Source organism: Nannospalax galili, unplaced genomic scaffold (genome assembly GCF_000622305.1).
Source record: "Nannospalax galili isolate Female #2095 unplaced genomic scaffold, S.galili_v1.0 scaffold168, whole genome shotgun sequence".
NCBI lineage: Eukaryota > Metazoa > Chordata > Mammalia > Rodentia > Spalacidae > Nannospalax > Nannospalax galili.
The window spans coordinates 1,374,638-1,392,225 of record NW_008357649.1 but is presented as its reverse complement, the minus strand read 5'-3'; positions in this window follow the sequence as shown (position 1 = coordinate 1,392,225).

Genomic DNA, 17,588 nt, shown 5'->3' with positions numbered 1-17,588 from the left:
ATGGAGTGACAGCAATTCTTGAGCATGCCAATACAGAACACACAGGGACACCAGTGCTGAGAAAGATCCCTACAGGTGGGAAGAACTGCAGCTGGGGCAGAGGTCCAGTGTCAAGAGGCAAGGTATGAATTCATCATGATTGCTACATTCCACAAGGCAGCGACAGGCGGAGCCTAGAAGAACAAGTCCACAGATAGGGAACATCAGACCATCCTGCCCGAGATTGATGAAGGTCAGAGCGCACATGCAGGACTCCCGTGTAGCTATGAGGCTAAATGATTCCTGTACCCCCCACACCCATATGGAAGCATCAGAGAGAATAGAATCTAAAATTCATACAAATAAAAATAAGTGTAGGGGCTGGAGATATAGCTTAGCAGTTAGAAACATATGACTGCCCTCCTACAGAGGACCCAAATTCAATTTCCAGCATTTATGTGGAGCAGGTCACAAACTCCCATAACTCCAGCGCCAGGGGAATCCAATACTCTCGCCTGACATCTAAGGGCACCTGCACTAGCATACACATGCATACATATAAACACACACATACATATAATTTAACAAAATAAAAATGAAAAACTGACTTAAAAAAATTAAGGGCATCCACAATAAGGATACTTAAACCCAAAGAAAACAAAATCATTTTAACTACAAGTTAAAAGTATATTTTTTATAACCATACAACATTTTCATAGACCAGCTAAATAGGGGCTTTTATTACTAATTAAATAAGCTACAGAAAATAGAAAAGTTATATTTTCTTTCTTGATACTAATATTCATAAAATATGTGACCCTATTGAACTTCCTTTCCACAGAAAGCAATTACACTGAAATATATGAAAATTGGTTCTACTCACATTATCAAAAGGTCAAATATATTCTCACAAGAGCTTATAAAAATAAATGATTTTTTTTATTTCAAACAAATAAAATGAATAAGACAAAACAGTGACATATCTCCCAGGAAATTGAGAATTGGGACTGCAGGCTTTCTTGCTTTGTTTTGAAGGAGGGATTTGAGGAGGGAATCAGTTTTAGACCCAGTCATAGCTTTTGGCTTTTGTGCACATGGAGTGTAGCAGGGGCAAGAAGCCGCTTTTCAGTAAAGCAAAGAGGGCACATGGCATCACTAAGAGATTAGTGTGGTTTCCTAAGGTTATAATTTGCATCCAATTTGGAAGCAGCAGGAACCCAAGGACCAAAAGTGAGCATTTGGTTTGCACTACTTAACATCCTAGTCGTCTCTGAAAAAAGTCAATAAAAGCAAAGAGCCTCCTTTTAACATTTTTTACTAGATATCGCTTAACAAATCTTTTCCTGGGGAAAATAGCATATTTCCCATTTTGAATTAACTATATCCTAATCTAAAGTCACGGCATTTGTTTGAATTCACATGGAAAGAAGGAAGAGAGTATTCTCTAATTCCCCTTTATGACTCCAATATAAACATTTTAGTAAGTTTGTTTGGAAATAGCCATAAAAATATCTGTGGTTATTAATCTTGGTTGTCAGCTTGGCTTGATCTCGACTAAACTACGAGACAAGCTACTGGGCACATCTGGGTGGGATTTTCTGCATCAGGTTAACTGAATTGGGAAAATCCGCCATAAGCATGTGTTGCGCTTGCCAGTAGTGGCTAAACAAAAGGCCTGATAAAGAGCAGCTTGCATTCTGCTTGCTCACTTTCCCTCCTCTCTGGCCAGTTCATTTACCTTGTCACTGCTGCCAGTACTGCCATGTTCCTATGCTGACATCACAACCTACCTTCTCTGAACTTCCAATGTGAACTGAAGACCAGTGGCTCCAGGCCTTCAGCACCAGACTGGGACTACTAAGGCATACTACCTTGAGGATTGAGCATGACCAGTGTACACTGTTGGACGGCCCAGACCATACTGTGTGAGCCAATCTAATAAATCTCCTTTTAATATGTACTGGTTCTAACAGGTCTGCTCCTGTAGAGGACCCTAATACAACATTCAAAAACGTTTTAAATATTTTGTTTATTATTTTTATTTTATGTGTATGAGTGTATTGCCTGCATTTAGGTAGGTGCTCATGTGTCATGCAATGCCCATGAAAATCAAAAGAGGGCACCAGATCCCCTGGAACTGGAGTTACAGTTATTAGCCATCATGTGGGTGCTGGGAATTGAACTAAGGTCCTCTGCAAGAGCACTCAGTGCTCTTAACCACTGAGCCGTCTCTCCAGATCCTCAAAAATGTTTTTCTTTTAAGTAAATAAAAGTCACAACAGGAGTTGATAATAGGAATCACTATAGTTTGGAGATGATTTCGTTATGCCCAACCCCAAAGTCCATGGGATTAAGGTCTCGGTTCCAGGATTTGACTATTGGAAGAGGTGAAGTGTAGTGGAAGATCTGCTGTCATCGAACGGTTTGAGACACATCCGCTGACCCCCTGGGTAGTTCCAATAAAAGATTATTGACGGAGCAAGCCTGGCCTGACCCAGCATGCTCCTTCTTGACTTAAATGTGATTGCTTGTTCAAACACACACTTCCATCAGTCAAAGGGTGACACAAAGCCTGCACCACAATCTTTAGACCTCCAGAACCCTGAGGTCCTCTTTCTGTGTAAGAAGCATGTGTCTGTACCTCCATTATGCTGATAAAATCTAACACAGTGTTTCCCTTTCTTGCTGAATATGCAAAATATTTCCAAAATGTTTATATATTATATATAAAAACCAGGGCTTAAATATTTAAATAGATTCAAAATTAAACCATAGAATAGATTTATATATAACTAAATAGCACTGATGCAAGTTTGATAGGGGTAAAGATTTAAATAATATCTTTACAACTCACAATTTCATGTTAAGATATTGGGACTTGTGAGTTCTTAAGTTAAAAAAGATGTCCATAAGTAAGTGAAATATTGATTATCTGTAAAGTTATACATATGTAGAATAAAGTGGAAACAAAGTTACTTGGGGGGGCAAAAGACCAAGAAATTATTCAGTCATATATTTTTATGCTTTTATCTAATATAAATTAAATGTGGCATGTGAAACAAAGAGTAAAAGTTTTTCAGTTTTTATACAAGACAAAAGGGAGTCATAGTAACCAGCATATATGAAATCCACTCCAGAGAACTCGGTCACACTGAGAATCCACCAGACTTCTCTGGGAAAGTAGATTTCAGGTCCATTATTCCTGGCTTAGTTCCAGTCTTCTCTAAAGGGCTACAGATGATTGAATAAACCAGTAGGAGGTTCAAGAACAGATTCTGTCAGTATCCATGACAACCATGCCGCCATCATAAGTTGGCTGATAGCCTAGATTTTGGGACTTCTCTTGTGTTGTTAACCGGTCTTGATCTACACTTACATTCTTTTTAGAGTACGTGTAAGAAAGGTGTTATTTGGGGTGGGGAGAAGGAGATAAAAATGAATCATCATACCTCATACGCATGTTTCACCTTTCTTGAATATCTATAAACATATTTGAAGGAGTACATTAAAATAGAATAAGGACCAACTGTATAGTTAACAGGAGTTATCAGTCAGTAATATAATTTTTTAATTTTACTTTTTAAATTTTATAGGTATGAGTGTATTTCCTGCATGTATGTAAGTGCACCCATGTTATACAGTGTCAGTGGAGGTCAAAAGAGGGTGTTGTATCCCCTGGAACTGGAATTATGAATGGTTGTGAGCCACCATATGGGTGCTGGGAACTGAACCTGGGTCCTCTGCAAGAGCAGCCAGTGATCTTAACCACAGAGCCATCTTTCCAGCCACAGAGTAAGATACTATTTTTTACAATATATATTTGTATTGAATTTTTGTGCATTTCATTGAGAACAACTTGATCATATTTACATAATCTCCCCTGTCTGAACTCCCCATCCTCCCCACTGGATTTCATGCATTCTGTCATATATTAAAGCATATCAAGACAAGTTTGTGTCTCTGGATGTCCCTCAGTGTGAATTTGTCCACTGGAGCCAGTTCAGCCTATCTAGGGTCACTCCCTAAAGAAGACCAACTCTCCCTCACCCAGCAGTGATCAGCTGCCAATAGTTCCTCAGCTAAGGTTCGGGCTTCTTGACCATTTCCCTACTTCCATGCTGGGTTTTTTTCTGATTTGAGTTTGTGTGGGTCTTGTACATGCTGTCATCATTGCTCTAAGTTCATATAAACAACTGGAAAATGTTCTGTTTCCTTGTGGTCATCCACCACCCCTGTTTCTTATAGTCTTCTACAATGGTCCCTGAGCACTAGGTTGGTGAGGTTTAATACAGAAGTCCTATCAAGGGACACACACTCTGCAGTCTCTTATTCTCTACACTTTGGCAAATTGCGACTTTCTGTGTTAATCGCCTTTTGTTGCATGAGAATGCTTCACTGGTGAAAATCTAGAGATGCGTTAATAGTCTCTCTACCCCCTGTTCTGCTATGCACTGTGATCCTTATCTATATAGGTTTCATTGTAGATGTGCCACTTATGGCTGTGTGTGAGCATTTGTGGAACTCTGTAATAGCTTCCACTGTTGCAAAAAGAAGCTTCTTTGATGAGTGGTGAGAGTTATACTTATCGGTAAATATAAGGATCCATATTCAGCATATTATAAAAAGTTACGTTTGTCTAGGGATGTGACAGGCATGGGTTTTTCTATCCAATTGGACTTAAAGCGCAAGAGGAGGGAAATCGTGTGTGGTACTGTGAACATAACCAAATACAAATGGCTGGAGAGGCTACAGTCATTAATATATTTATGGGTACAAATATTTAGATATTTATATTTTCCCTGTCATAGTAAAGGCTCTATTATGAAACTCTTCTCTTTTAGCAATTTTGGTCTTGTTCCTTTTGATTCATTGAATTGTTTTGTTTGCTCTCAGCTCTCAGCAACAGCTATGGCAGTTGATGCTATGTGGCACTCTGTCTAGATAGGAAAGATTCGCACCTGAAAACTAGACTGAAGCATTGGAAAACAGGCTTTAGAGCCCCTCATTGGGGGTGAAAGTCTAAGAAACTGTTAGTTTTTCTTGCTTTGCTACATAATCCCATAAATAATGCATTGTTTCATTGTCTATTTGAATATCTTTATTATTTATCTTCAGAAAAATCGTAAGAAATTTGTGAGCTTTTCTCTTGGTATCAAAATGGGAACTTACTAAAAGGTTTATATGTAACTGAACAAAAATCACCAGGCACCCCCAAATTCAACATGAATGTAAACCAGCTCCTTTTCTATTAGATGTGGGATAAAGGAATTCAGGAGTTATAGCCTTGGAAATTTAATGGTATTAAGCTAAAACACTATGCTAACCAGAATCCATTGGGGAAAAAAGAGATGCCATTGGTCTCCATTATAGATTTGTAATAATGAAAACTACAGGGGTCAAGGACTCACAGTCCATATGCCAGATTTTCCATGTATGTTAAGAATTTTCTTCTATTGGTTTTTCCTAGACTGCATATTTGTTTTATTTTCTTTTTTTAAAATATCTATTTTTTATTTTATGTGTATGAGTGTATTGCCTGCATGTGTGTAAGTGCGCCCATGTTATACGATGCCCGCAGAGGTCAGACGAAGGTGTCCGATCCCTTGGAACTGGAGATATAGACTGTTGTTTGCTGCCATGTAGGTGGTGAGTATCGAACCCTGATCCTCTGCAAGAGCGGTCAACACTCTTAACCACAGAGCCATCTTTCCAGTCCCTAGACTGCATATTTCTAAAAACCAAATGTACATGTGCAATTTTTAGATCTGGTGGGAATAAATAAAACATTTCCAAAACCAAAAAAGAAGAAAAATTAAGAAGGTAACCAGAATTATAAATTAAGTCACATTTTAGAAGGTATTTCTCTAATAATTATTTAATTAATTATTTATAGGTAGTAAGGCAAGATTAAACACCCTCAAGATTGCACAAAGAAAACTTATCACAGAACAACCAACCAAAAGAAGTTTTAAGAAATCAGCATTACAACACCAAAACAACAGAAATTAATGAACATTGGTCAATAATAACTATCAAAATTAATGGCCTCAACTCCCCAGTAAAAAAGATACAGACTAGATGATTGGATTAGAAAACATAATCCATCAATTTTCTGCTTCCAAGAAATACACTTCACCAACAATGATCAATACCACCTTAAGGTAAAAGGATGGAAAAGCTACTCTAAGCAAATGAAACTAATAAGCCATTGTAGCTATTCTAATAGCTAACAAAATACACTTGAAAATAAAACTAGGCAGAAGAGACAGTAAAGGTCACTTCACATTCATTAAAGGAAATATCCACCAAGAAAATATTACAATTCTAAATATATATGTATCACACATGGGGGCACAAAATTTCAAAAAAGAAGCTTTATTAGATCTAGGAATATCACATTGACTCCAACACAGTGATAGTGGGTGACTTTACTACCCCAGTGTTATCAATAGGCAGGCAAACCAGACAAAAACTCAACAGAGAAACCCTGTATGTAGTTCATTAGCATCATAAAACAAATGGACCTAACAGTTACATACAGAACATTTCACCCAAACACCAAAGAATACACTTTCTTCTCAGCAGCCCATGGAACTTTGTCCAAGATTGACCAAATTAAAACATCTCCATAAATTTATGAAAATTAAAATATCATCCTGCATTCTATCTGACCACAAAGGAATAAAGCCAGCGATCAGCAATAATAAACATGGGGGAAGCTACTGGATGAAAATTGGATCATGGGAAAAAGCAAAAAAAGAAATAAAAATTTTCTCAGAATTGAATGAAAATGAAAGCTCAGGATACCAAAACTTGTGAATCCCAAGAAAGGAGGTCCTAAGAGAAAAATTTAGAGTAAGTGCCTATGCAAGAAAATTAGAAAATAAATTAATGATGAGCCTGAAAGCCTTAGAAACTAAGAAGAATCAATACCTAAAAAGAGTAAACAGGAAGTGATAAATAAAATCAAGGATGAATTAATGAAATAGGAAAGAAGAAAACAATACTATTGATAAACAAAGAGTTGGTTCTTTGAAAAGATTAACAAGATGAACAAACCTTTGGCCAGTTTAACCCCAGCACTTGGAAGACAGAAGCAGAAGGAGCATGAATTCAAGGCCAGTCTGAGCTCCATCAGAGAGAGAGAGAGAGAGAGAGAGAGAGAGAGAGAGAGAGAGAGAATCCCAAATTAACAAACTCAGAGATGAAAAGGGAAACATTATAATAAACCCTGAGGAAATTGAGAAGTACATAGGATATATTTTAAAAATCTATATTTCACTAAGTTAGAAAATCTAAAAAGAAAAAATAAATTTATAAAAATGTATGACCTACCTAAGTTAAATCAAAATGGCATAAATAATTTAAACAGACGCATAACAACAAATGAGATAGACACAGTAATTAAAAATCTCCCAGGGCCAGACAGATACAGTGACAAACCTTCAAGGGAGATTAGTACCATGGCTCCTAAGATTATTGATAAGTTAGAAAACGAGGGAACACTCCCAACTTCTTTCTATGAAGCAAGTGTTAGTCTAATACCAAAACCTGACAAAGACCCAACAAAAAAGAAAAATTATAAACGAACTTTTTGATGAATGTAGATGCAAAATTCTCAATAGAAACTCACAAATCAAATGCAAGATGACATCAAAAAGATTATATCCCATGATCAAGTTGGCCTCATCCCAAAGATTTAGATGTCATTCAACATACATAAATCAATAAATGTAAGCCACCACAAAAACAGATTCAGACAGAAACCACATGATCACCTCATTAGATGCAGAAACTACAAGGTGGCATAACAAACACTACGGGCCTTTAGAATAAGTCATATGGAAATCTATCACTATAGAATATTCTTAAAGTGTGAACATAGACATTATAAAAAGAGCTTTAAAGGATTTTTCTTATAACAGGAGAACATCGCCCCTACTAGTTACCATAGGCTAGTAAAATAACCCCAATGTAAATAATGGGCTCCCTCTCTTGAAACTGTTGACCAGAGACACCATGGACCCTCAAACAATACTGGCTATTGTTTAGCCACCAGAACTCCATGGTAAGGCATTATTACTAAAGACATTATAGGGCTGGAGCTGAGGGATAGCTAAGTAGTTAAGAGCACTGGCTGCTCTTGCAGAAGAGTTAGGTTTAGTTCCCAGCATACACATGATGGCTAATAACCATACCTAATTCCAGTTTCAGAGAATTGGACACCCTCCTCTGACCTCTGCACACATTGCAAAACACAGGATTGATTACATACATTCAAGCAATACAATACACTTATACACATAAATTAAAAATAATAAGTAAAATTATTTTTAAAATAAATACATGAGCTGTATAACAATTAAGGAGAAATAAAGTGGCCGTGACTTCAAAGTCTCATCTCTACTGACTAGTTTTCATAGTGATGAAACATGCTATTCATACTATCTTGAGAAAATTAATCATCGACCTTACCCAAGTGTGAATTCTGTGAGCTACAACACCACCGACCTGGCAAAAAAATGCCCAATGGTCCAATAGTGGCATGAATATTATGGGAGCAACCAACCACTTTCTAGTAAGATTTAAGGTCAGCTTCATAGGATGGAGCCTATACCTGACATTGATAACAGGCTTTGGAACCTGAGGCTAGACTGGTCAGATACCATAGGATAATTCTGATACTATTATTTTGCTAAATAGATATAGTATTAAACTCATTCTTAATGACTTTTTGTTATACCCATAGATTAATGCATCTCTCAATTCTCATAAGCTTCCTTATGTAGCAGATGGTAACTAACAAGAGACCCACAATTGACCATTGTACAGAGAATAAGAGGCCACAGACTGATTATCCCTGAATAGGATACCTATACCCAACTTATGCTTCCCAAGGCTCAGGGATCATTGCAGAAATGGAGCAGAAAGATTGTAAGAGCAATAGATGATCACAAGGAAATAGAATTTACTAGACATCTGGGAAGTTACTCATATGAACACACAGCAATGGTGATAGCATGCACAAGTCATATGCAAGCTCAAGCCAGACAAAACCCCAGCATAGACATGGGGACATGGGTAAGAAACTGCAACCATACCTGAGAAATTATTGGCATCCATTGGCTTCTGGGAGCAAAAGGGTCAGTCTGTTTGAAGGATGTAACTCTTGGTAGGCTAACCAGGCTCCTGTAAGTGGAACCACACTGAAGGTCATTTGGGAACACAAATTAGACTCTATAAGACCTAATTATCTATAGGTGTGTGTATGTGTGTGTGTATATATATATATGACACGTGTATGACACATATATAAGCACATACCATATATATATGGTAAGGAGGTAGTAAGGTGGAGGATAATAAGGAGAAGTGCAGATAGGTGACGGGATCTAAATAAGATCAAAATTATTATATGAATGTTGCAAAATTTCAAAAAAAAGGAAAACTATTCTTCTATCACATATTTAATCATAGTCCCTAAATATGATGGAACACATATCGTATTCAAATGAGTCTGATACAAAGATAAAGTTATGAAACTTACCACAGTAGACATTAAAGTTATCTAATTTGATATGTACTTTCCTCTGTAGACTTATTAATACAAGAACACCTCTAAAAGTTCTGCAGTGCATATTCAAAACTGCATATGTAATCAGCTACAATCCAGATACTCCTCTCTATTATTTTAAATTTTCTTAGGTGTTTTTTCTCATTTCAAGCAACCGTTCCATGTGACTTATACTAATCTAAAACAAAAAGTTGTTAAAATTCTCTAATAATTGTCTGGAATAACAATATAAATGGCAAAATTATATCTCTTTATCTTCTGCCAGTAGAAATATTGTAGGTAACAGAACATACTATGTCTGGCCATAAAATACTTCTCACATGATTCCTAAGTATACATTCGTTTGGGATTTCATTTGACACACCCTGACAAAATATTATGTGAAGGTTACCGTGTGACAGACACTGAAGAAGGTGCCAGTGATGAAAGCCAAGTAAGAAATAATGCAATAAGCATTCTATTATGGATGAGTCCCTTGTGAGTCGAAAAGTCAGTACAGGATAAGAAATACAGAGGAATACACAGAATCTTGGTTGGCCAACCAATACACAAAGAAAACTTAGATCCTATGTGTAGTACAGTCTCAAAATAAGTAACCTTTAGGTTTAAACAAATTCGTGTTTGAAATATAGGGCAATGAGGAGTGACTGAATGAATGTGGGGAGGATTTCAGCCACTGAGAATGAAACAAGCAGAAGTGTACATCTCCAGTACCTCTGACCCCTCTGAGGACATTTAGGTATAATTTCCAAATTCTATATAAACCTGACTCTAAAAATGCAAGATGACTGCAAACAGTGTCTCAAAACAAGAGAATGATTTGATTTGGTTGAATGGCAAAAGATGAGGTTCCATTAATGGGAAGGAAGGTACATGATACAGCCTTGTGTCATAAGACAAAAAAATAGCATTGTCTTGAACGGGAGCTGCCATAGATCACATGACTAATGAAAGATGAACTAGGATTAAATACATTCTGATGCCCCAACTTCTATCTTAACTACTGATTCTTAACTACTATCTATATATCTTACAATTGCCTTTTAGAAACATAGCATAATTATGGATGGAGCTTTAGAGGGAGAATTGGATGGGATTGCCAGAGCAGATAGGGTGCGCTCACAGCAAATTAGAAAGGGGACCCAAAGAGGAGGAGGATTCAGAGGACAAGTCCTAAAAGCGAGTCTCCAGATTCAACAACACTAACAAAACAGCTTCAGAAAATGAAGTCAAGTCTATTACCTCATATTCCCCCAAAAATATAGAAAACATTTTGGATCAAAGAGCTCAGTATCCACCCCTAGTTCTGTGGTTCACTAACTGCTGTGTATCTCTGGATCAGTAATTTGGTTAAACTAAACTTTCACTAGTTATCTGTAAATGGCAGTAATTGTGCTTAATCTCACAGCTACAAAATGAAGTAAGGTGACATATAAACACCTATCACAATGCCTAATACACATAGCCTTTTTCTAACAAGGTTTTAATAAAAAGTGGGCCACTATGTTCTTCACACAAGTAGAGTTGTCATGTTTAATGCTTTCTTTCCCCAAAGAGGTAAGAATATTTGTCTAAAAATAAATGTTCTATCTCATTTAGAAGAAAAATTGCTAGAAATCTGGACGATGTTTCTAAAGGTACCAATGCCACCCATGTGGATGTGGGCATCATAATTGGCCTCTCTCATGACAGTAAAGTTTAGGAACCATTTGGGAAATTAGCAACATTAGGGTAAACTGCATATGAAGTTAATAGCCTCTTTCTTTCAACTCTTCTCTGCCCTCTCAAACCAAGGCTTAATGATAACTAAATGACTGTTATCCTCCTCTGTTTTGTTTCTAAGTTGAGAAATGTGTTAACCAAAAAAAAAAAAAAGTCACATGGAAGTTCATAGCTTTAATCCTAGAACCCCAGAGGAAGAGACAGGTGATCATACATATATATGATCAGGCCAGTCTGTTCTATCTACAAAGCAAGTTCCAAGACAACTTGGGCTACAGGGAAACCATGTCTCAAAAAATTCTTCCCTCTAAAATGAGTTGAATGAACTTATACAAAACAAATTTATAAACCTACAAATAACTTCAATTTTCATTTAGACGTAGAGTGTATTTTGACACATAAATCTGTCCAAATAATATGAATACATGAAATGAAAATAAAAACGCCATAGCACATAGCAGTTACAATAAATACCACAGACATATCAATTGAACAGAAACTTTATTACGGGGAAAAAAGACAATTGCTACTTTTCCAAACCTTTCAAATTAAAGCAATAAGCAGTTGCAGCAGTGTAGCAACCAAGTTAGAAGCACAGGACTGTTAAGGCACTGATTGCAATCTTGGAAAGCTTAAAAAGATTTTAATTTGTTTTCTAAACATCTTTAAAAGTAGACCACCATTTCTGAAATTCATCCCCATTTGAATCCTGAATGAGCTAAAGGAAAAACAATTTGGCCTAGACAATTCACCTGAGACATGGGGTGCCAAATATGATGCCTTTTTGATAATATATTCACTTTTTGAATAGCAAGATAGAGCTTACATTTGTGATCCAAATAAATTTGTTTGAAGGTCAAATGCATGATGTCATTTAAAAACAGCAGGAAGAGACTTGTAACACTAATGCTCTGTTTGTACATAGTGATAAAGTTTATCTTAACCACATGAGTTAAGAGCACAGCATAAAAATTTTATATGTTGACATTCTTGAAGTAAATTATAAACAGGCATACATGCTAGAAATTAGTAAGTGGCTACTACTAAGAAGCACTACCCAATCAAGATAATGCTTATGAATTGTTCCATACCACATTAAAATGTACAAATTTTTTCACACTATAATTTAGAAATATGCTTCTCTTTGGTGGATTTAATTTTAATATAGATTTCCCTTTTCATTCTTTATATTTTCCATCATGAAATATAGTCATAATAATATATAAAGCACGAACGTTCAATGTTAAAATAAAGACCGCATACTTGTAGCTTCCTCTAAGAAAAAGAACCTTTCTTGTCTTGTCAAGGCATGATGTCCACCCTCTGCTATCACAGATCTCCATTTTAGCCTGCAGTTAGCCATGTCTCCCGTGACAAATGATTCCTTTTTTTCCATGATTTTACCATAGATATAGCTATAACTCTAACAAATACTTCTGTATTTCAAATACTTTTCCTTTATATATGGAATTCTTCCCCACATTCTTCTGAGAACTAAGTAATTTCTCAATATCATATTAATCTGTGTTGCTGGGTATAACAAACTTGTTCTGCTACTGGACTCTGAGATACAGAGATATTAAAAATGAATAGGATGGGATTTTTCTTTTAATTCTCTTGACAAATCTACTCAAACTTATAATTGTTTTACTTCCTGAATGTTAAATTTTTCAGTTAATAATATGTTTAACTTTTTCATGTATTTCTACTACTATGATAATATAAATTTTAATTATTATAACTATAGTTACAAATATCAAAACCTACACATAATTACTTGGTTTCAAATGGAGGTCAGTATTCTTTGCTTTATATGTTCATTATGTTTGTTTGCTTGTAATTGAGTAGGGCTGTTAATTATTTATTCAGCTTGTCAATAGTACAGAAAAACATGAAATATTTGACTTCTAAAATAGGGACCAAATTTACTATTCCATTAATAAACATAGAAACTAAACGGTTCATAATTTTTAATGTCTGTTTTAAAATACCTGAAGTATAAAGACATATTCATTTTTAACATTAAGTAGTAACCTAATACCTCCTGCAGTACTGTGAGCTGAGTGATGTAACATCTACTTACTCATTATCGCAAGGCTGAGGGCACAGTCCTCTTTCACAAACACTGTGTTGAAATTCAATTGAGCCCCAAAGAGTTAATATCAAGAAAATGGTTCCAGCCTGTGTCAAACAGGAATGCCTATCAAACAGAAACAGCATGCATGTTGATGAATGGTGTTACTGAGGTTTAAAAATACTATCAGTATCAAAAATTGAACTCAGTAACATCAAAAACTCAAGATTTCATTTAATTCTTTGCATTTCAGTTTTAATTTGCTTGGATTTTCCTTTCTTGGTCTGATTTCAGCTTCATTAAAGCTAACTTCTGAATAGCAGAATTTTTATAGACTCCTTAGAATTCAGTCTTTGCAGCAGACAATAAAGGTCTTTTACCCTTTAGGAGATGTGAAGTATTTGTCTCTAGTACATTATATTTCTTAATTATCAAGGTTACTTTCAAAAATAATCTTTACAGCATGTGACATTAAATTCAGAAGACACACATTACACAACACTGTTCAATCATTTCAAAGATTTAAATGGATTCTATTCAAATGCCTAAACATAATTTCCTCCTCAAAGGAAAAATAAAGATCTATGAGATCATAGTCATTTGATCAAAGCAGCAATTATAATCAATATCAGCCTATTATCAAGTACTCCAGCACAAACACTAAACAAACGACAGGATGAAAACTTTGCACAGTCGTTCCTTGTGTGGCACTAGCATTCAGGTCAAAGCCAAGACTAACAGGAAACCACGTTGGTGTTTATTCCAGCTTTGAAGGAATGAATCACTTTAAAGTGGCTGCCACTGCCACGGTAAAGGACATTCCAAATGTGTCGGTTCTTCCGAGAGAAAATAGTTCCAATCTTAACTGGACGTACTTTTATGATCACAGTGTAATTGCCTCACAAGCTTTCAAAATATCAAAATTTTATAGCACAAAATCACACTTTTTCTTCTTTTATTCTCCCACAACTTTCTCTTGAAATTTTTCAAATATCTGGATTTAATTCCACACCCTCTAAAGATACATCATTGAAATCATTCTTTATTCTTAGGTTTTCTAACAGAGAACATCAGAAATTTTTCCCTAACATCACCTGAGGATAAAGCCTTAGTCTAACTTTAAAAAATGACAGTGAAGCTTATCCATCCATCCCCATTCTTTCATATCTTTACAACCCTAAAAATACAAAATGGTTATTACACAAAATGCTTTGCCTAATGGAGCCTTCCTCAAATTTAAACTCTAAAGGAACCAAGTCAGATTCTGCCCCTGTGATGACTTCTTTCCTACTTAAATGCAGATCTCAACCCTTGGAGAATGAATAAGCCCGAACTGCCTATTGCTGGAAAGTTCCAGAATCTCTAAGAGACAGGAGAATACAGCTCTGCTAGCTATGTCTGCCACAAAACGCAGGAAAGATTCATACATCTACAGGAGTAAAGCTATGTCTGTACTCCATGATCTTAGGTACTGGTAGAAACCAGGTTCACAGGCAATGCTTACTTCAAAACAGAGTTTTATGGTTCTGGCTATCCACACAGTCAATTCAGAGGGCTTCAAAAGTGATAATCAACCGTTACTATTATATCTAAGACTCTTCCTCAATCTTTACCTACTATTTGATATATCACCATCCTTCGTTGCCTTCCACGGTTCACTGTCACTCAAGGAGTGTCAGAGACCCTTTACTCTGCCAAAAATTAAGAACACAATTTCCAGTAAGTAAGAGAGAAATTATATGCCCTCCAAAGGGCTACTTAAAGTGAGCCCTGCCTAGCAATCTAGAAAACATTTTTAGCCTTTGGGTGGAAACCAAGATTATTTGTATGGGCAATTTTGTACAATTCAGCTATAGTCTTCAAAAAATAACAGGTCACATCTTTCCTGATGCGCCCAAAAATCCAGGGGTAAGAATCTTCCTAAATATTCTAAAAAACACATGTGAATACTTCTATATAAATAAACACTTTTGTTGTCATTAATGAAATCATTACTTTTATAAGATTCATTTTTCTCATATAAAAATTATGTTTAAACTATTTCACCTTTTGTAAGATTTTGAGGACAAAGTTATACAGAAGTGATATGATTTCATATATTCTGATTCTAGCTATAGAGAGAAGTGTTTGATAGTTACGTGCAAGGCTTTTATTCAGTTGACTTATAATACACATATAGATTTATTGGGTCAGTATATTAACTGAGTTCTTGCATACAATGCATAACTAAGAAGCCAGGGTGATTAGCATTTCCATCTCAAACATTGTGTTGGGCAACCTTGAACTTTTCTCTTCTGAAACTTTATAATAAATTGCTATAAAATATACTACAGAACTATTCTGTATTGTAGAACAATAGACTTCTATCTAACTATCTAATTGTATCTTGGTTCCCATTATCTGATCTCTTTCTAGTCCCTCTCCACTCTCCCCACCTTAATGTCCAGGGATAATATGCCACTCTACATCTAAAATTAAATTTGTACCTGCACTTTCCTCTCTTCCACTGGTCCACTTTCTATTCTACAATCATATTCTCTTTGTGGGTCTCCAGGTTGGTTCTTTTTTTTTTCTTCCAAATGGCTTTAGCAATTTGGAGTTTTCCATGATTCTATATGAATTTTACAGTTGCTTTTTCTATTTCTATAAAGAATGCCACTGATGCTTTGATAGGGATTACATAATTGTAAAAATTATTTGATTCCTGATTAAATTTGTTCCTATTTTTGTAGTTTTTGTGACAATGACAGCTATTTGATTCATTTGTTAGCAAATTTATTGCTACCCTATAAAATTCTACTGATAATTTTTGTATGCTGATTTTGAATTCTAAAACTTTATTGAATTTGTCAGATACCTCAGTCTTTTGTATATGTGTGTGTGTGTGTGTATGTGTGTATGTGTAAACTCATGGTTTTATTTTGACTACTTCCCTTCCTATTTTATTTCGCCCTTTTGCCTAATTGCTCTAGGTAACTCTTTCAGTATTATGAATGAGAGGAATAAAAGTAGAAACTTATGACCTCTGCGGCATTGCACTCACATACATGCAGACAATACACTCATCCACATAAAATAGAAATAATAAATAAAATGTTTTTTTAAAATGTAGAAACTCGTACCCCAGATTTTGGAGCATATGGTTCCATGTTTCAGCCCTTCATCATTCAGTAAGGTGCCCATTCTGAGTTTGTCAAGCATGGCTTTATTTATTGAGGTGCTTTCTTTTATACCTGATTCAGTGAAAGTTTCTACCATGAAGTGGTAGTGAATTACAGTGAGTGCTTTCTCTACATTTTTCAGGTGATCGTATGGGTTTTGTCTTTTGGTCATGTTGATGTAATGTATCACATTCATTGTGTGTGTTCAACCATCCTAGCCTCCCTCTGATGAATCCCTCTTGATAATGGTATATAATCTCTTTGACGTTCAATTGTATCAAGTTCATCAATATTCTGCTGGGAATATTTACATTTGTTCTGGGAAAACAGGCTATAATTTTCTCTTTTCCTTTTCATTTTACATTGTTTTTCTGTTTTCTCTTTGTTGTTACTGTGTCCTTGTCTGGTTTGAGGCTCAGGCCAATACTGACCTTGTAGAATAAGCTCAAAAGTTTCTCCCTTTTATGAAATTTTTGAATAGTTTGAAAGAATTTCTAGCCCTTTTTTAGAGATTTAGAAAACTTCAGTAGTAAATTCTCTAGTCTTTGGCTTTTCTTTGTGGGAGAATTTATTTACTAATTTAGACTCAGCATTCAGGTGTTGTTATGTAAGATTTTAAAGGTCTTCATGATTTAATTTTGGTAGAATATATTTGACTAGATATTTTACATTTCTCTCAAGTTTCCCAAATTGTTGGCATATAATTCCTAGTTACCCCTTGCATTTCTGTAATATCAGTTCCCTAGTAACACTTTGTATTTCTATGGTATTTGTTGTGATGTGTCCTTTTTAACCTCTAGTTTTACTTCTTTTAGTCTGTTTTCTGGGTTAGTTGAACTGAAGGTTTGTACTTTTTAAGAAATTCTTTTTTTTTCGTTGATCCTTTCTAATTTTTAGCCTCTATTTTCTTTTTTTGTTCTCTCATCTTTATGATTTCCTTTCTGTGCAACTGATTTTTGGCTTGGTGGAACTCTTCCTTCTCCAGTTCCACAGGTTTTACCTTAAGGTGTTTATTCACTATCTTTGCATAGATGTATTATTATAAACATGATTTTTCATTTTGCTTTGGATAAATTTT